This window comes from Balaenoptera physalus, assembly GCF_965194825.1.
Source record: "Balaenoptera physalus genome assembly, chromosome: 1".
NCBI lineage: Eukaryota > Metazoa > Chordata > Mammalia > Artiodactyla > Balaenopteridae > Balaenoptera > Balaenoptera physalus.
The window spans coordinates 157,486,386-157,504,308 of record NC_138882.1 but is presented as its reverse complement, the minus strand read 5'-3'; the positions used below and the strand labels follow the sequence as shown (position 1 = coordinate 157,504,308).

At 40.9% G+C, this 17,923-nt stretch overlaps 1 pseudogene across 1 annotated transcript; it reads right to left on the bottom strand.

Moving 5' to 3' along the window:
- Nucleotides 1–543: 543 nt before the first annotated feature.
- On the bottom strand, nt 544–17,818 carry LOC309646766 (dnaJ homolog subfamily C member 14 pseudogene; annotated as a pseudogene). Its single transcript has one exon. The product of its transcript is annotated as a dnaJ homolog subfamily C member 14 pseudogene (transcript).
- Between the last annotated feature and the right edge of the window lie 105 nt (nt 17,819–17,923).

The following is a 17,923-nucleotide window of genomic DNA, read 5'->3' as shown; positions in this document are numbered from 1 at the left end:
TATTTCTTTTCCTTGCCTAATTGCCCCAGCTGAAACTTCCAGTACTGTGTTGAATAGAAGTGATGAAAGTGGCATCCTTATTTTTCCTGATATCAGCAGAAAATCTTTCAGTCTTTCACTATTGAGTATGTGTTACCTGTGGGTTTTTCATATGTAACCTTTATTATTTGGAGGCAGTTTCCTTCCGTTTCTAATTTATTAAATGTTTTTATCATAAAAGGGTGTTGAATATTGTCAAATACTTTTTCTGCATCAACTGAGATGATCATGTGGTTTTTTCCCCCCTTCGTTCTATTAACATGGTGTATTATATTTATTGATTTTTGTATCTTGAACCAGTCTTGCAATTCCTGGAATACATGTCATTTGGTCAAGATGTATAATCCTTTTAATATACTATTGAATTTGCTAGTATTTTGTTGAGGATTTTTGCTTCTATAATCATAAATATTGACCTGCAGCTTTCTTTTGTTGTGGTATCTTTGTCTGGTTTTTGTATCAAGGTAATGTTGACCTTATAGAATGAGAAAGGAAGTGTTTCTGGAAGAGTTTGAGAAGAATTGGTGTTATTTCTTCTTTAAACATTTGATACAGTTCACCAGTGAATCCATCTGATCTGGGCTTTTCTTATTTGGGAGGTTTTTGATTACTGATTTGATCTCCTTACTAGTTACACTTCTATTTGGATCTTCTATTTCTTCTTAAGTCGGTTAGATAGATTATGTGTTTCTAGGAACTTGTCAATTTCATCTAAGTTACCCAATTTGTTAGTATACAACTGTTCATAGTATTCTTTTATTATCCTTTTTATTTCTGTAAAATCAGTGGTAATATCCCCACTTTCATTTCTGATTTTTTAACTTGAGTCATCTCTCTTTTCTTCTTTAGTCAATCTAGCTAAAGGTTTGTCATCTTATTGATCTTTTCAAAGAGCCAACTTTCGGTTTTGTTGATTTTCTCTATTGCTTTTTTATTCTCTATTTTATTTATCTCCATTCTAACCTTTATTATTTCTTTCTTTCTGTCAGCTTTGGGTTTAGTTTGCTCTTCTTTTTCTAAATCCTTAAGGTGTACAATTAAGTTATCATCTGAGACCTTTCTTTTTTTTCAATATATGTGATTGCAGCTATAAGTTTCCCTCCTAACATTGCTTACACTGTATCTCATAAGTTTTGACATATTATGCTTTTGTTTTCATTTGTCTTACAGTATTTTTTAATTCTCCTGTGGTTTTGACCTATTGATTGTTTAAGCGTACTGTTTAATTTCCACAAATTTGTGAATTTTTCAGTTTTCTTTTGTTATTGATTTCTAGTTTCATTCCATGTAATCAGAAAATGTACTTTGCATTATTTCTTTTTTAAAAATATTTATGTATGTATGTATGTATGTATTTATTTTTGACTGCATTGGGCCTTAGTTGTGGCACACAGGATCTTTCATCGTGGTGCACAGGCTTCTCTCTAGTTGTGGTGTGCTGGCTCAGTGGTTGCAGCGTGTGGGCTTAGTTGTCCCGTGGCATGTGGGATCTTAGTTCCCCAACCAGGGATTGAACCCACGTCCACTGCATTGGAAGGCAGATTCTTAACCAGTACACCACCAGATAAGTCCCTGTATTATTTCAATCTTTTAAAATTATTCAGACTTTTTTGTGGCCTAACATATGGTCTATCCCAAAGAATGTTCCATGTGCACTTGAAAAGAATATATTATTGGGTGGGGTATTGAAGTCGCCAACTTATCATAGAACTATCTATCTCTCCTTTCAATTCTGTCAACTTTTGATTCATATATTCTGGGGCCCCTTTGTTGGGTGTGTATATTTTTTAATTGTTATATCTTCTTGCTGTATTGAAGCTTTTATCAATATATCATGTCCTTTATTATCTCTTATAAATTTTTGAGTTCAAAATCCATTTTTCTGATAGTAATATAGCCACCCAAGCTCTCTTATGGGTACTGTTGGCATGGGATGTATTTTTTATCCTTTTACTTTACTTTTTATCCTTTTACTTTCAACCGTTTGTGTCCTTATATCTAGGGTGTGTCTCTTCTAGAAGCATATAGATGGATCCTGGTTTTTTTCTTATCTAATTTGCCAAAGTCTGTCTTTCAATAGAAGAGTCTAATGCATTTATATTTAATGTGATTACTTATAAAGAAGGATTTACTTCTGCCATTCAACTATTTGTTTTCTGTGTGTCATATGTTTTGTGTTCATTTCCTCCATTAATGCCTTTTTGTTTTTGCATTTTGTTTATCTTTTGTAGTACGCCTTTTTGATTCCCTTCATCTTGCCTTTTATGTATGTTTTAAATTTATTTTCTTAGTGGTCATCTTGGAGCTTACAATTACCACCTTAAATTTATATTAATCTTATTGAATAATACTTAGTTTCAGTAGTATATAAACATGTGTTCCTATACATCTCTGTCCCAACCTCTTTATATTATTATTGTCAAAGATTATGTCTTTATATATTGTATGCTTATTAACATAGCTATATAATTTTAATGAATTTTCCTTTTCATTTATGTAGAAAAAAGAAATTACAAACCAAAAGAAAACTACAATAATACTGGCTTTTATATTTACCTATGAAGTTACCTTTACTAGTATTCTTTAACATATGTTTTATATCTTCAAGTTACTGTTTAGTGTCCTTTATTTGAGGCTAAAGAACTTTCTTTAGCATTTTAATTTATATTCTTATTTATTTATTTGGCTGCGTTGCATCTTTGTTGCTGCACGCAAGCTTTTCTCTAGCTGCAGCAAGCGGGGGCTACTCTTTGTTGTGGTGTGGGGGCTTCTCATTGTGGTGACTTTTCTTGTTGCAGAGTATGGGCTCTAGGGCACATGGGCTTCAGTAGTTGTGGTGCACAGGCTTAGTTGCTCCACAGCATGTGGGATCTTCCCAGGCCAGAGCTCAAACCCGTGTCCCCTGCATTGGTAGGCAGATTCTTAACCACTGTGCCACCAAGGAAGTCCCTCTTTAGCACTTTTTGTGGGGCAGGTGCACTGGTATTAAATTCCCTCAGCTTCTGTTTATCTTGGAATGTCTTAACTTCTCCTTCATTCTTTAAAGATAATTTTGCCAGATATAGAATTCTTAATTGACATTTTCTTTCAGGACTTCACATATATCATTCCACTGCCTTCTGGCCCTCATGATTTCTGGTGAGAAATCAGCTGTTAATCTTATAAAGGATCCCTTGTATGTGATGAGTCACTTCTCTCCTGCTGCTTTCAGAATTCTCTTTCTGCCTCTAGGTTTTTATAATTTGACTATAATGTGTCTCAGTGTGGATCTCTTCAAGTTTATACTGCTTGGAGTTCATTGAGATTCTTAGACGTGTGTATTCATATCTTTCATCAGATTTGGGCAGTTTTAGACTATTATTTCTTCAAATATTTTTTCTTCCTCTTTCTCTCTATTTTTGTGAGATTCTTAAAATGCACATATTGGTATGCTTGATGGGTCCCACAGGTCTCAGGCTCTATTTTCCTTCATTCCTTTTTCTTCTGTTCCTCCAACTGGCTAATTTCAAATGTCTTATCTTCAAGTTGACTGATCATTTCTTCTGCTTGCTTAAATCTGCTGTCAAATCTCTTTAGTGAGTTTTTCTTTTCAGTTATTGTACTTTTCAGAACCAGTTATTGTACTTTTCTGTTTTGTTTATTTTTATAATTTCTATCTTTTTATTGATAATCTCATTTTGTTCAAACACGATTTTCCTAATTTCCTTTAGTTCTTTGTCCATGGTTTCTTTTAACTCATTAAACATTTTTAACACTGTTGATTAACATCTTTGACAAAAAATTCCAATGTCTAGGCTCCCTCAGGAATAGTTTATGTCATATTTTTATTTCCTTTGAGTGGGTCATATTTTTCTGTTTCTTTGCATGTTTTGTAATTTTTGTTGATTATTGGACATTCTGACTATTATGTTGTAGCAATTTGGAAATCTAATCCTCTCACTCTTCAGTCATTACTTGTATTTTACTTGTTGAAGCTGGGAGCCATCCCTTGTGACTCTTCCAAACTATTTTTGCAAAGTGTGTATTCCTTGCTGTGTGTGGCCAGCCAGTTATTTTCCATTGTCTCTGTTGTCAGCCAGTGACCTGGAAAATATGTCTTTAAATGTCTGGCTCACAAGATGGGGTGGGGGGATCCTGTCACTTAAAATTCCCTCTTAGTTGGGAAGCCATTTCAGCCTGTGGGGGCCAAAACATATTGTGCTGGTCCCTTAGTGATGAAAAGCAGCAAATCAGCAACTGAAACACTCAACTCCAGCCTTGGGAGGACAGGGCCTTATTGCCAACCCTGGCTCCAGCAAGTTGCACTGGAAACACATGCCACTGTCCCCACAGCTGCCTGCCCTGGAGATAGTAGCCACTAATGCAAGAAAGCTGAAACTGACTGAAATTTACCTGTCCCTTCATCAAGCTTTTCCTTAGATGTTATGAGTGTTCTACTAGACTCAGAGTTCCAAAATAGTTGCTTAAACAGCTCCTGCTAGCTCAAGTGTTTCGATGGAGATATGGATTCCTGGGGCTTCTGACTTTGCCATCTTTCCTAATGTCACTCTGACAGAGGGCCTTCTAATATTCAAATATTTAAATATTTGCCTACTTTTCCCATCCAAGGCGAAGCACAGAACTGTCAAGTTTCTCTTCAGCTGGGAACATTGTGTATCACCACTTCCTATCTGGAATGAGAGTCAGAGGCAAGTTCTAAGAAAGTGAGATTTTCTTTCCTTAGCACCTAACACAGTGCTGGTAGCAGTAGAGCAGCAAAAAAACAAAAAACAAAAAAACAGTCTGCTCTACCTTTGTCTACTGCTTAACCTTTCCAAAGCACGTTCATATCTACTCCTCAATTTATCAGGTGTTATTAACCTTATTTTACAGATAAGAAAACTAAGGCCCAGAGGTATCAATTGACTTTCTCAAGGTTACAAAGCAAGTACGTGTTGGAGTCAGGACCGACACCTCAGATTTCTAACTCCAGTTTTGCTACTACTGGCCTATCATTTATTTGGCACAATACTATATTCTCAGCATTGTACTAAATTAGCTTCCTTAATATGTATACTACACTGGAAGGTAGTTTTTAGGAAATGCTCTATGGAACAACACCTGTGAGGAAGCAAGGACAGCAGGGATTAGGCAGGGGGAGAATATGAACTGTGATACACTTGAAATAGTTGGCTCAGGCAATCTCATAGTAAGCACTGAATCTGGGGTGTCCTTTAGAGTTGTTCTGAAAAGGGGTAAGGGGAATAACAGTTGTACCTCTACACTGACCAGTCATTGATTGCAGGCTGCCCCTAAAAGGGGAATGTTATCTTGGGCAAGGCAGGCTCATGTGGCCTAGGGAATTTCCCAGAGAGGAACATAGATGTGAGCCATCAGCAGCTAATACTCCTAGCAGTTGGGGGAATATGTACCTCATTCCTAAAGGGGGAACTCAGTGGTACACCATAATCTCCTTTATAATCCACACTGTTCACTGCCTGGATCCACTTGCTTCATGTAGTAATTTCCTTGGGAAACTTAGAAGGCAAATGAGATGACCATTTGTGCTCTCAAGGTCACAAATGATACTCATCATCTCCCTCCTCTACTCCTTCTAAATTTTCCTCATCTTCAGCTATCATCTCTGATGGTCTAGATGGGGTGACTCAGCTCCTTATCCCATAGGGACTGAGCACTTGATCACACATGATCATCTCAGGATGCACTTGTCTGTCTACTGTCATAATTGGGTAGGGAAATACCAGAAGATTTCCTAGTTGGTCATTTGGATGTCAAAGTAATTTACCCTGCTCCCGTCGTGAATAGCAGCCATACCTCCTCCTAGTGATCAGGGTCAATTACCCTTTACAGGATGGGACTCCTTGTCTTGCCTGCTTGTCTCTTGGTAAAAAGAACCTGAAGTAACTGGGTGGAAGCCATAGATTAATGTTTAATGGGATTTTTGCTGTGCCCCTGGTAGAAATATCTCCCCTTTGGGAAAAAAGTCTTCAGATCCACAGAGCCTATTTTTGTGCATAAAGGGAGCATTCATTCCCCAAAGTGAATCACTGAGAGTGATGGTGAGCAGAGTCAATTTTTCTTCCACTCTTTGGTTTCTAGACCGATGTAATCTATGCATTGAAAGTACAGAACCATTAGGTCAATGAGTAGGTTGTATATTATGTCCATGGGACCCCATCCTCACAAGGTATTATGTCCAAGTTGGAGCCTCAGTTGTGCTTTCAAAAGGCCATTACATCACCTTTTCAGGACAAACCTTTTGGTGGGCAGTATATGATGGATCCCATGGTTCTATGTTCACTACCATACCTCCTTTCCTGTAAAGCAGGTCTCATAGTCGAAGATGATGTTGTGTGAGATCTTGTGTTAAGCCAAACCCTGTGTAAGCCCTTGAACAATGGTGTTAGCTGAAGCCCTGCAGGCAAGAATGGTAAACCAATAACTGGAACTTGGCCAAATCCAGTTAAGATTAATCCTGTCTCTTTCAGGATGCAAGATATCCAATGTGTTTATCTTCTCAGGGGATGTCCTGTTTCAGGGGCTTAGCATTGGTCTCTTTTGTTGGTAGGTTGAATGTTTCACAGTGGCAGTAGCTAGGTAAAACTTCATGAGTAGGAGGGAGTCCATGTTATTGGACCCATTCATAGCCTCCTTCCTTGCCACTATGGCTACCCTGCTCATGTACCCTTTGTGCCAATACTGGAACACATGATGACAGAGGCTGATGTTAACTGATTGAGTCACTTTATCTACCAGGTTTTTTATGCTTCTTTTGTGATAGAAACTCTTGGGTGGGTATTAGGATGCAATACAAAGATCTTCACACTTCGTGCCCATTGCCATTTTTCCATCCACACAACTGTTTCCCAGACCTTCTTCTCTCCTATTTTCTAACCTTCCTCCCTCTAGGTCCCAGTCAAACCAGCCAAGCCACTCACCACTGCTCATGAGTCTGTACATATTCTTATTCTATTTCTCATTGAAAGTATGATCAGATGCACTTCCTAAAGCTCTGTGCGTTGGGAAGATTTCCTCTCACTGCTGCCCTTCAGAACCGCCCCTGAATGGGGCTGTAGAGCAGTAGCAGTCCATTAACAACTTGCACTCACAGACTGACCCAACCCACGTGGGCACCATGCTCAGCCTTTTTTCTCTTCCATCAGTGAGTCATAAAGGACCACACCTGCAGCTATTGGTATGAACTGAGGGAAAGTGTCCCAAGCAACAGTGGTGGACAATATAAAAGTTTGAGCCACTTAGCTCATGCATAACATAAAGCTCATGCAGCTTATTTGTGTTCTCTGGTCCTAGCTGCACCAGATCCCGGGTGTACCACTTCTATCTTATGATCTATTGCTGCTGGGCCTGCCCAAACTTATGACTTAGCAGGTCTGACAGACCCAGCTCAAACAAATGTTTGTGACTACATGGTCATTCGTGCTCCATGGTTAGGTACCTTATCTCTACTGGGGCCCAGGAGCATGACAAGAGTTGATTTTCAACTGGCTGGAATCGTTCAAGGGGGATTGGGGACCCAAGATTTTTTTTTTTTAAAGGAGGGGGGAAGTGTCATCAGCTGTAGAAGCAAAAGACAAGACAAAGGCATACAGACTCCAGGGAAATACCCAGTTCCCACACTACTACGGGAGATATTGTCCAGTCCAGGTCCAGGCCCTAGGTTCTTTGTTCTAGCCACCCCCTATTTCTTTGGTATTGTCAGGAGACAAGACTCAGTTCCTGGGTGCTGCTGGAGGAGGGAGAGTAGTTCCAGGGCTTCCTATAAGTACTGAGTGAACAATTTGAGCTTAAAATTTTCCCTTCTTTAAATATTTAAAAATAAACAAATCAAACTCCATCCTGAGCTGTACACAGCCCTTTTGACTCCCTGACACTGATTTGTGGAAAGAGAGGGGGTGTCAACGTTGGAAGGGCCTCCTCACTTTCTTCCCCCACTTCGGTTTGGCTTCTCCTTTGGGTACTGTGCTGTTGGGCTTGGAGGCTGCAGTGGCCCCAGGGCCCTGCTGAGGAGCTGCAAAGAAGTTCCCGTTGGACACCTGGCCTGGGGGTACTTGGAAGATCTGGCTCAAGAAATCCTGAAGGTCAGCAGGAGGGGCATCTGGGGTAGCTCTCTGCCGCTTACTGGTGCCTGGCATCCGTGAACCAAATGAGACGTGATAGGGGACTCTGTGGGTATCTGGGGAGATTCCCACATGCTGGCATCCAGCCCACTCTGTGATGTCATACACCTTTCCATCCATCAGCTCAAAGTAGGTAATCTTGAGGCCCAACATGCTTGACTCAGCCCAAAATTCTCCTTCCTCAGCAGGATGCAGCCTATTACACTCAGCACAGTATCTGGCACTCTTAGGTTCCCGGTCCATTTCAAACCTCCTATGGCTTTCCCTGGCATCGGCTGCACATCATAGTATTCATTGCTTCTTTGAGGTCATCCTGCAGCTTGGACAGAAACTCATTCACTGACCGGCTCAGCTCATTCTCTGCCATTCGATTCATCTCATATTCCTTCCGTCTTTCAGGGTTGCTGACAATGTCCCAAGCTGCCCGCAAAACCTTGAAGGCCTCCTCAGCCCGGGGATGATTATTTTTGTCAGGGTGAACCATCACTGCCAGCTGCCTATAGGCCTTCTTCAGTTCAACATCCGATGCTGTGGCTCCAACCCCTAACACATGAAAAGGGTTTAGCTCATCCTCAGGAACCCCAGCCATGGTCAATAGTTGAGCCACTTCCTCTTCAGGCTGGCAGTAGCAACCACTAGCTACAGGTGCATTCCCCTGCCTATTGGTCCTCTGCTTGATCCAAGGCCAACTCCAGCCAACCCCACTGAACTATTCTTACCAGCTGCTGCCACAGCCTGCTCTCTCTCAGCAGAATCAGGCACCGCTGCCAGGTGGGAGAAGCCAGCCAAGAGAAGAGCCAGGTGGCTTTACCCCTCCGGCCTAACCGGTCACTCAGTGCTACCGGAAACCTCCAGCCCAACTGTAGACAGCCCAACAAAAGGGCCAGAGCCGGGAGCAGCAAAGCACCCAGTAGCCTAAGAAAACGGGTGAACAGCCCTACCCCATAGCGAAACCCTTGGCTCAGAAACTGGAACATCACCTGGGCCCTGCCCTCAAGCCGCCCTGCCCAGACTCCCACCCAGACACAAAAAAGGTCCAGATTACTGCCTTTCAGCTGCCTGCGTGCATGGATGAGATGGCCATAAGTTTCCACGTACTCCCCCACTGATACCAGCAGTTCGATCAGCCACCAGAAACCTGCCTGTCCAGGCTGACACAGTTCCTCTCTCCCCCACAATTCCAGTCCTCTGAGCTAATCTGCCTGACTCCGTTTCCGACCCAGCCGATGTAGACCCGGGGATCTGGGATCGCTGCGTCCACCCTCCCAAGTATCCTCCTTGGCTGGAACACGGTGCCGTTGTCTCCAGGGTGCAGGTTTCTTTCCACTGGGCACACGTGAAAAATCACTGGGAAACTTAAGAGGTTCCTCCTCATCATATTCCTCTTCTAACTCTTCATCTTCCCCCAAAGCGAAGAGCTGCGGTAACTCCTCCCTGGCAGAGGGCCAGGAGGAGTTCCGAGAGCAGCTCCCCCGGCTCCGCCTCCTGTTCACTCTCTGCTCGGGACCCAAGCTTTTTAAGTGCATTGACTCAGATGTCCTATCTCATGTTTAAGGGTCCCATTCTTCCCAAGTGGTACCCTGACTTTGTTGTGGCAATCCTGCCGAGGTTGAAAGTTTAATCTCCTCTGGAGCTTTGTTCTTCTTGGAATTAAGTTCTGGAGCTGATCTTCAGTCCTTTCTGCCCTTTGGCTGCAGCAGGGCAATCCCCGGAGAAGGATGCATCTTTGAGCCATTAGCAGCCAACACACCAGGGAGCTAGAGGAATGAATGCCTTGGTTCTGCAGGGGGATCTTGAAGGTGAACAAGGGCTTCCGCTGCAAGCCCTATGAATAAGTACTGAAAAAATGCCCATTTTACAACAGAGGAAACTGAGTCTCCAAAGCCGCAAAGTAACTTGCTCAAGGTTACACAGATAGCAAATAGTGCCCCATTATTTGAAACTGGTTTGTTCTGAATATTGAGCCAAGAATCTTAACCAATATGTTATATTTCATGAGTGTGTTTGCCAAATATCTCAGCTTCAAAAACCTTAGTTACTTGGACAACCCTCAGTTAACTTTTGGATTACCTTCTGTGATAGGCAGAATAACAGCCCTTCCAAATATGCCCACGTTCTTATCCTTAGAACCTGTGTATATGTCACTTACATGACAAAAGGGACTTTGCAGATGTGATTAAGTTAAAGACTTTGAAATGGGGGAGATTTTCTTGTATTATTTGGATGGGTCCAAACTGAATCACATGGGTCCTTAAAGCAGAGAACCTTTCCAGGCTGTGGTCAGAGGGAGATGTGACTACAGAAGGGTCAGAGATCCAGTGTTGCTGACTTTGGAGATGGTGGAAGCAGTCTATGAACCAAGGAATGTGGATGGTCTCTAGAAGCTGGAAAAAACAATGAAATGGGTTCTCCCCTTGAGCCTCCAGAAAGAAATGCAGCCTTGCTGACACCTTGATTTTAGCTCAGTGAGACACATGTCAGACTTCTGGCCTACAGAACTGTAAGATAATAAATTAGTGTTATTTTAAGCTACTAAGTTTGTGGCACTTTGTTTGTGGCAGCAGTAGAAAATGAATACACCTTCCTTTGAAATTATTCCTGCTTCCCTCCATTTGTGTAGCTATAAAAGTTGCACAGTCTCAACTGAAAAAAATTAAAAAAAAAATTTATTTATTTTTTGGCTGTGTTGGGTCTTCTTTGCTGCACGCGGGCTTTCTCTAGTTGTGCGAGCGGGGCCTACTCTTCATTAAGGTGCGCGGGCTTCTCATTGCGGTGGCCTCCCTTGTTGTGGAACACAGGCTTCAGTAGTTGCAGCACGTGGGCTCAGTAGCTGTGGCGCACGGGCTTAGTTGCTCCGCAGCATGTGGGATCTTCCCAGACCAGGGCTTGAACCCATGTCCCCTGCATTGGCAGGCGGATTCTTAACCACTGCGCCACCAGGGAAGTCCGAAAAAAATTTTTTTTATGGTGGTGATGGTTGTACACTTTGGGAATATACTAAAAACCACTGAATTGTGCACCTTAAAATGGTGAATTTTGTAGTTTGTGAATTATGTCTCATTTTTTAAAGAAAATACATGTGCTTCTTAACAGGGTTATCATTAAGAGACAGAGAGAAAGGGTACACAAAACCTTTATAAAACAACAACGTGCAATTTTTAATGAGGATCAGATATATTAGTTGGGAGTTTCATTGTTGTTGTTGTTTGTTTGTTTATGTTTTAGTGGAAAGTAACAGAAACCTAACCTGAGACTTTACTGATTCACATAACCAAATCACAGGATGCTATAGGCCTGGAATTAGAGATTCCAAGGGGGTCACATTCTCTCCATCTCTCATCTTGGCTTTCCTTTTTTTTAAAATTTAATTAAATAATTAATCAATTTTATTGAGGTATAGCTGATCTACAATATTATATAAGTTTCAGATGTACAGCATAGTGATTCACAATTTTTAAAGACTATACTCCATTTATAGTTATTATAAAATATTGGCTATATTCCCTGTGCTGTACAATATATCCTTGCAGCTTATTTATGTTATACATAGTAGTTTGTACCTCTTAATCTCCTACCCCAATCTCGTCCCTCCCCACTTCCCTCTCCCCACTGATAACCACTAGTTTCTTCCCTATATATGTGAGTCTGTTTCTTTTTGTTATATTCGCTAGTTGTTTTATTTTTTAGATTCCTCGTATAAGTGATAACATACAGTATTTGTCTTCATCTATCTGACTTATTTCACTAAGCATAATACCCTCCAGGTCCAACCATGTTGTTGCAAATGGCAAAATTTCATTTTTTAAAATGGTTGATTAGTATTCCATTGTGTATATACATACCGCATCTTCTTTATCCATTCCTCTGTTGATAGACACTTAGGTTGCTTCCATACCTTGGCAATTGTAAGTAATGCTGCTATGAACATTGAAGTACATGTATCTTTTCAAATTAGTGTTTTCATTTTCTTCAGATATATACCCAGGATTAGAATTGCTGGATCATATGGTAGTTCTATTTTTATTTTTTTGAGGAACTTCCATACTATTTTCCACGGTGGCTGCATCGAGTTACATTCCCACCAACAGTGTGTGAGGGTTCTCTTTTCTCCACATCCTCACTGATATTTATTATTTGTGTTCTATTTGATGATAGTCATTCTGACAAGTGTGAGGTGATATCTCATTGTGGTTTTGATTTCATTCCTCTGATGATTAGTGATGTCGAGCATTTTTTCATGTGCCTGTTGGCCATCTGTATGTCTTCCTTGGAAAAATGTCTATTCAGGTCTTCTGCCCATTTTAAATCAGGTTGTTTTTTTGATATTGAGTTGTATGAGCTATTTATATATTTTGGATATTAACCTAGAAGTAGAATCAGATGTACACCTTGAAGCTGGCTCTGTTTGTCCCATGAGAGTCCCTTGGGTTGTAGGGAGAATAGATATCCATTTTCTGGGACAACTCAGGGTGTAATAGGACCTTCTGTTTGTGGGATTTGGCAAAAACTGTGTCTCTGAGTCAAAGTTCTCTACACAAACAGGTACAGAGGGACAAACACTCCTTCCTCAGCTGCATAACTGGAAGTGAGGGAGATTTGGGAGGACCAACAACGTGGTCCTGATAATCTCAGTGGCAGGGAAGGGCAGTGATTCCATTTAAATAAAATTACCTTATGCAAAGGGACATTCTAGACTGGGCACCACATTCAACATAAGGCCCTAGGAGTTTTTAGGGGAAGGAATGATTTTTGCCTTGGTTTGTGGCTCGTTCTAGTAGCTTTTTCTGGTGCAGTGCTTTGAGACACAGTGGCTGAAATGGGAGAGGGTGTCAACTAAAAAGAATTGTGACATTAGCAATCCCCTAGGTGGGTAGCCCTGACTGAAGCTTGGGCAACATCAGTGGTACCTCAGCATCACTCCCAGGTGGCTTTACGGAGCAAAACCAGTTTCCAACAGTGCCACCTCATGGCAGTAAGAACAATGACAGTGGCCGGGCTAGTAGACTCCTCTCTTGGTCTGGACTTGACTACCTCCTTTGGGACCTGGAGTAAGTCCCTGCGGGGGAGCTGTGTAGAAAGAAAGGCCTCAAGAGGAAGCTGGCTGAAACTCTGTGCCCGTTGGCATTCCTGATATGAAATGAATCCCTTGCTTTATCCTCTCTAATCTTCTACTGGCTGTGAATTTTCTGCTGGGATCTTCAGAGCCCATCCAATTGGGGAGGAGGTGAATTGAGAAGGAATCAGAAGGAAGGAACAGCAAAGGCAAAGGTCTGGAGGCATGGTGGTTTTAGGGAATGATGAGGTGAGTGTGGCTGAGGGGGAAAAAGGGCCGTGGAAGATGGAGATGGAAGTAAGAGTAGGGATATAACTTGTGATGGGCCTTGCATGCCATCACAAGAAAGAAGACCTTTTCCAAAACCCATGATGGTTTTGAAGCAAGACATTGACTTGGTCTAGGTCTGACCTACAACCATGGCAGCAGCAAGACTGAACAGATCAGATTTGATAGATGTTTGTAAAGTAGAGTCAGCAGTTTGTGAGGCAGAACAGGAAGAGAAAGTATCTGTCAGACTTCAGAGAGGTCTCCATTCGCCCCCTCAGGGACCAAAGTGTCAGTTTACCCCCCGGGGTCCCCCATTAGGCTCATTAAGAAGTCTGAGTGGGACCCCGTGCAGAGCCTACGTTTCTTTAAAAATACCAAGCACAGATAGGAAGCATCCATTCTGAGGTGGGGAAGGGGGAGGACAAAGGCTTCCTGAGCTCCCAGAATAAGAACTGACTTAGGGCTTCTACCCTGACTCTCAATATATGGGCTAAGGAAGGGTCTTTGGAACGGGGGGGTAAGGCATCTGTTCTACCCTGGAATCTGGGGGATCTGAATCTATCCTCATCACTACACCCCAACTTTCTGCACTGGGTCTTGATCAACACCCTGACCACGACTTCCTCATCTGGGCCCAGACATTAGTATCCCTTGTAGATCATCAGGTGGGTCTCTCTGACTTATATAAGTTGCCCCTACCCCAGACATTGCATTTTTTCTACCACCTCCCCAGCTCAGCTTCTTCAAGACTGACTGATTGTCTGACCTCCACTCTCTCCTTTCCTACATACTCCTTCCTTGGCAACACATGCATGCCCTCCTACCAGTTCTGGAAAACCCTGGCCAGAAAGAGATGACACAAATGTGAAACAATACACATGCCAGTCCCTTTTGCAACAGCTGCTGGGAGCCCGAGCTGGGACCAGCAACCCAGATTTAGTCTCACTTGTACATCTGGCTCACCCTGGGAGCTCTCTGTGTTTCCGCATACTTATCTGTGAAATGAACCTTATGTTGCCCTACCTTTCACAGAGCAATCGGGAGAATCAAGCAAGGGAATATTTCTGAAAGTGACATATTTCTGTAAACTCTGGTTATTTCCACTTCCTTGTGTTCCAGGTATGGATTCTTTTAAATTACAAGAGTCTAAAAGTCCATTTGTCTCTAAAGTAAGTCCCTTTTTCTGTAACAAAAAATACTTAAAGTCCTTTACCTAACCTTATTACTTAACTCATTTCTGCCCATTTGAGCATCTTTCTGTTTAAAAGGTTCTGGCTGTGCTTTTCAGTTCCTTAGCAGCACATAAAGTAATTTCCAGCTTTCAGCTTCATTCTAGGGGCAAAGCCACCCCACCATTTCCTCAATAGTGGTAGCTGTTGTAGCTGGTTCACTCAGAATTTTTGAAAATGTAGGGATGAAAGCATTGAAAAAGAGGTTTGAACCATGGTTCATTCATTCACTTAATAAACATTCACTTGGTGGGAAATATGTGGTAGATGGTAAACTGCATGACAGTGTCTTTGCATATTTGTTTATTGATGGGATATGTTTGTTTAGTATACATATTTGTTGTTTAATTTATGTTTGTTTAATGGCTGAATAGCTGAATGACATACCCCTTCCTTCACTTCCTTAGGTTTCCCTGGCTGGAGCCCTTGTTTCTCTGATAATCACAGTGTATAAAAACACGTGTGCACTCGCTGCTCCGGCACAGTGCTCAGTGCTGTGCATTTAATTCTCACAGTAACTGACCGTGGTAGGTGCTATTGTCACTGCCATGTTTTACAGTTGGGGAAACTGAGGCTTAGTTTGCCACTGGCTTAAGTACCACGTGAGTCCAGGAGTTATGTTCCATCCACAGAACGGCACATTGCAGGAAGCTGGTCAGCGGTTTGATCTGTAAGTAGATCTGACACAAAGCAGGATAATTTTTGGAGACATTAATCCTCATTTCCCTCTTTCCTGCTCCCATTTACTGGCTCGGTTATTTCTTGTCCTGGGGAAAGTTTAACGTAGGGCAGACAGGGCAGAAAGACTGGTTTCTTCTCTTGCTTCGTTTTCCGCTGGCTGAGATCCAGATGGTGTGCTCCCAACTCTGACCAGAGTTTCAGGCAAAAGGGCTGTAAAGTATCATTTCTGTTATGCACTTGATAGAGTGATTACTTAACAATTTTAATATTTCAAGAACTGACCTACTGATGCCGACATACTTGCATTTTTTCCCCTCCAACCCAATTATTTCAAGTGGAGGAAAATCTATTGTAAAAAATATAAAGGTTGCAAAAAAACAAAAAATGAAGTGACCCATCAGAGCTATTACCAATACAATGAAGGCTTTGAATAAAATCATTAAAAATGAAATTGAAAAAATACTTCTGCAGATCTGCTGAGATCATTATCATAAATACAATATACATGGAAGTTTTGCAAAATAGGTTCTTCATTAATTTTATTTTGACAATTCCCATCGTTGTCTCTATGGTAGAATGTCTTTCTGCATATTAAAAATTAAAAGCCATTTAAGTAACACAATGGGCTAGCCATGATTAATAGAGCTAGTGCTGTTAACCATGGAAGCTAAAGCAATTGAAAAAAAAGGAAGTAGTAACACATTTATAATTTTGCTAATGTCACATTACAAAGAAGAATATTTTAAGTTTAAAATATTTAAAAAATTTTTAAATTTGCTTGTAAAGGCAACGTCTTTAGTCTTTGTCAAGTTTTTCCTTAAAGTTTAAGATTTCATATTTGTATATATAGTTTTTGTTTATCAAAATGGGTACCATTTTATGAATAAAGTTATGCGGTATTTACTTATAGAAAAATAAGCTCTTTCTGTTGTCCATAGAAAAGTTTGGATCCTGTTCTACAGGAATATAGGAACCTGGATATATTTTTCTAATTCTGAATAAGGCTCAGAGTTCATTGTAATTGGAGTAGGTAACTCTGCTCTAAGTTTCAGGAATTTAAGTAATTTAAGGAAATGTGAATAGCGGTCACGTGGGAAAATACTTAGATGATTTGAATTTGGTAATATTGAATACTTCAAAATGTATAATTCAGGTTGATTTTCCTTTTTGTTTCTTACCAGGGTAAAATGTTACTATTTAGTCAATAATGAATGCAGGTTGATATTAGAAAATGTTGGTCCATTTATGGCTCACTATATGTGTCTGTGTAATGAGAAGAACTGGCAGGGGAGGGGTCTTATGATACCTTGGAGGCACCATGTGATACAGAGGACAGATCAAGGTCACATGACTTAGCTTCTCTAGCCTTCAATGTGCTCATCTGTAAAGTGGGGATGGTAAGTAAGGCCTACCTAGAAGAATGGAGACAGTGCATGCAAAGTGCCTGGCATGTAGTATGGGTTCAATATTATTTTGATGTTATTATTATTCTGGATGAGAGTCTATCTTAGCATAGGCTGTTATGCCCTATAGTTATGTTACTTATGTGATAGCTCAAATAAAATTATTATTTTTTGAATTGCACCCAATTCAAACAAATGTGAAGGATTGCTGAAGGCATTTGTTTAACTTACTGTTGAGAATAACAATTTATTTAACTCAATATTATGCAAGTATACTTTTGATCAGATGACTTCAATGTACTCTTAAATTCAAGTATTTTGAATTTAAAATAGTTTTGAAACTATTTTAACATTTATATTTTTAAAAAAGAAGATAAGAGACTAGCTCTTGAAATTGTAAAATTGAGTGATATGCATATAATTCAAAACTATGATCTGGAGTTTTTTTATGGGATTTTTATGAGATTTACATTTTGTGCTCTTCTCTGTTGTGGTTTGAAATACCACAAAATGTGAAACTTTGCATCTACCCTTAACCTTTCCTTCTTCCTTCTAGCTCAAGACTAGTGACTGCACCAAGGATCCCAACCCCTCTCTCTTCTAAGAACCAGGGTAGCGGGGAGACCTTAACTTCCACTCTCAAATCCCCATCTGGGTAACATCCTAATTTTCTCTTTCTCAGAGCCAAACTTTTCAGGGTGGTTAATGCTTTCTCCACAGTCTCAACAAATTGCCATCATGTTCACTTCTCAACCCACTTTATCTTGGCTTCTATAGCTATCATTTCAACAACTCTTCTAACAGTTACCACTGACTTCCATGACACTAATTCCAAGAAACACATTTTATACTTGGTCCTTGTTGTCTCAGGAGCACTTGACATCAATCTTTCTTTTCACGTGTTTCGACACTCCTTGTAGGCCATAACCCTTGGTGCTCCTGGTTTCCCTCATACCTCTCTGCTGGCTCCTTTTCCTCCTCTGAAGCCTCACACTTCTCTACCCAGTTTTTTTTTTTTTTTTTTTTTTTTTAATTTTTATTTATTTATGGCTGTGTTGGGTCTTCATTTCTGTGCGAGGGCTTTCTCCAGTTGTGGCAAGCGGGGGCCAC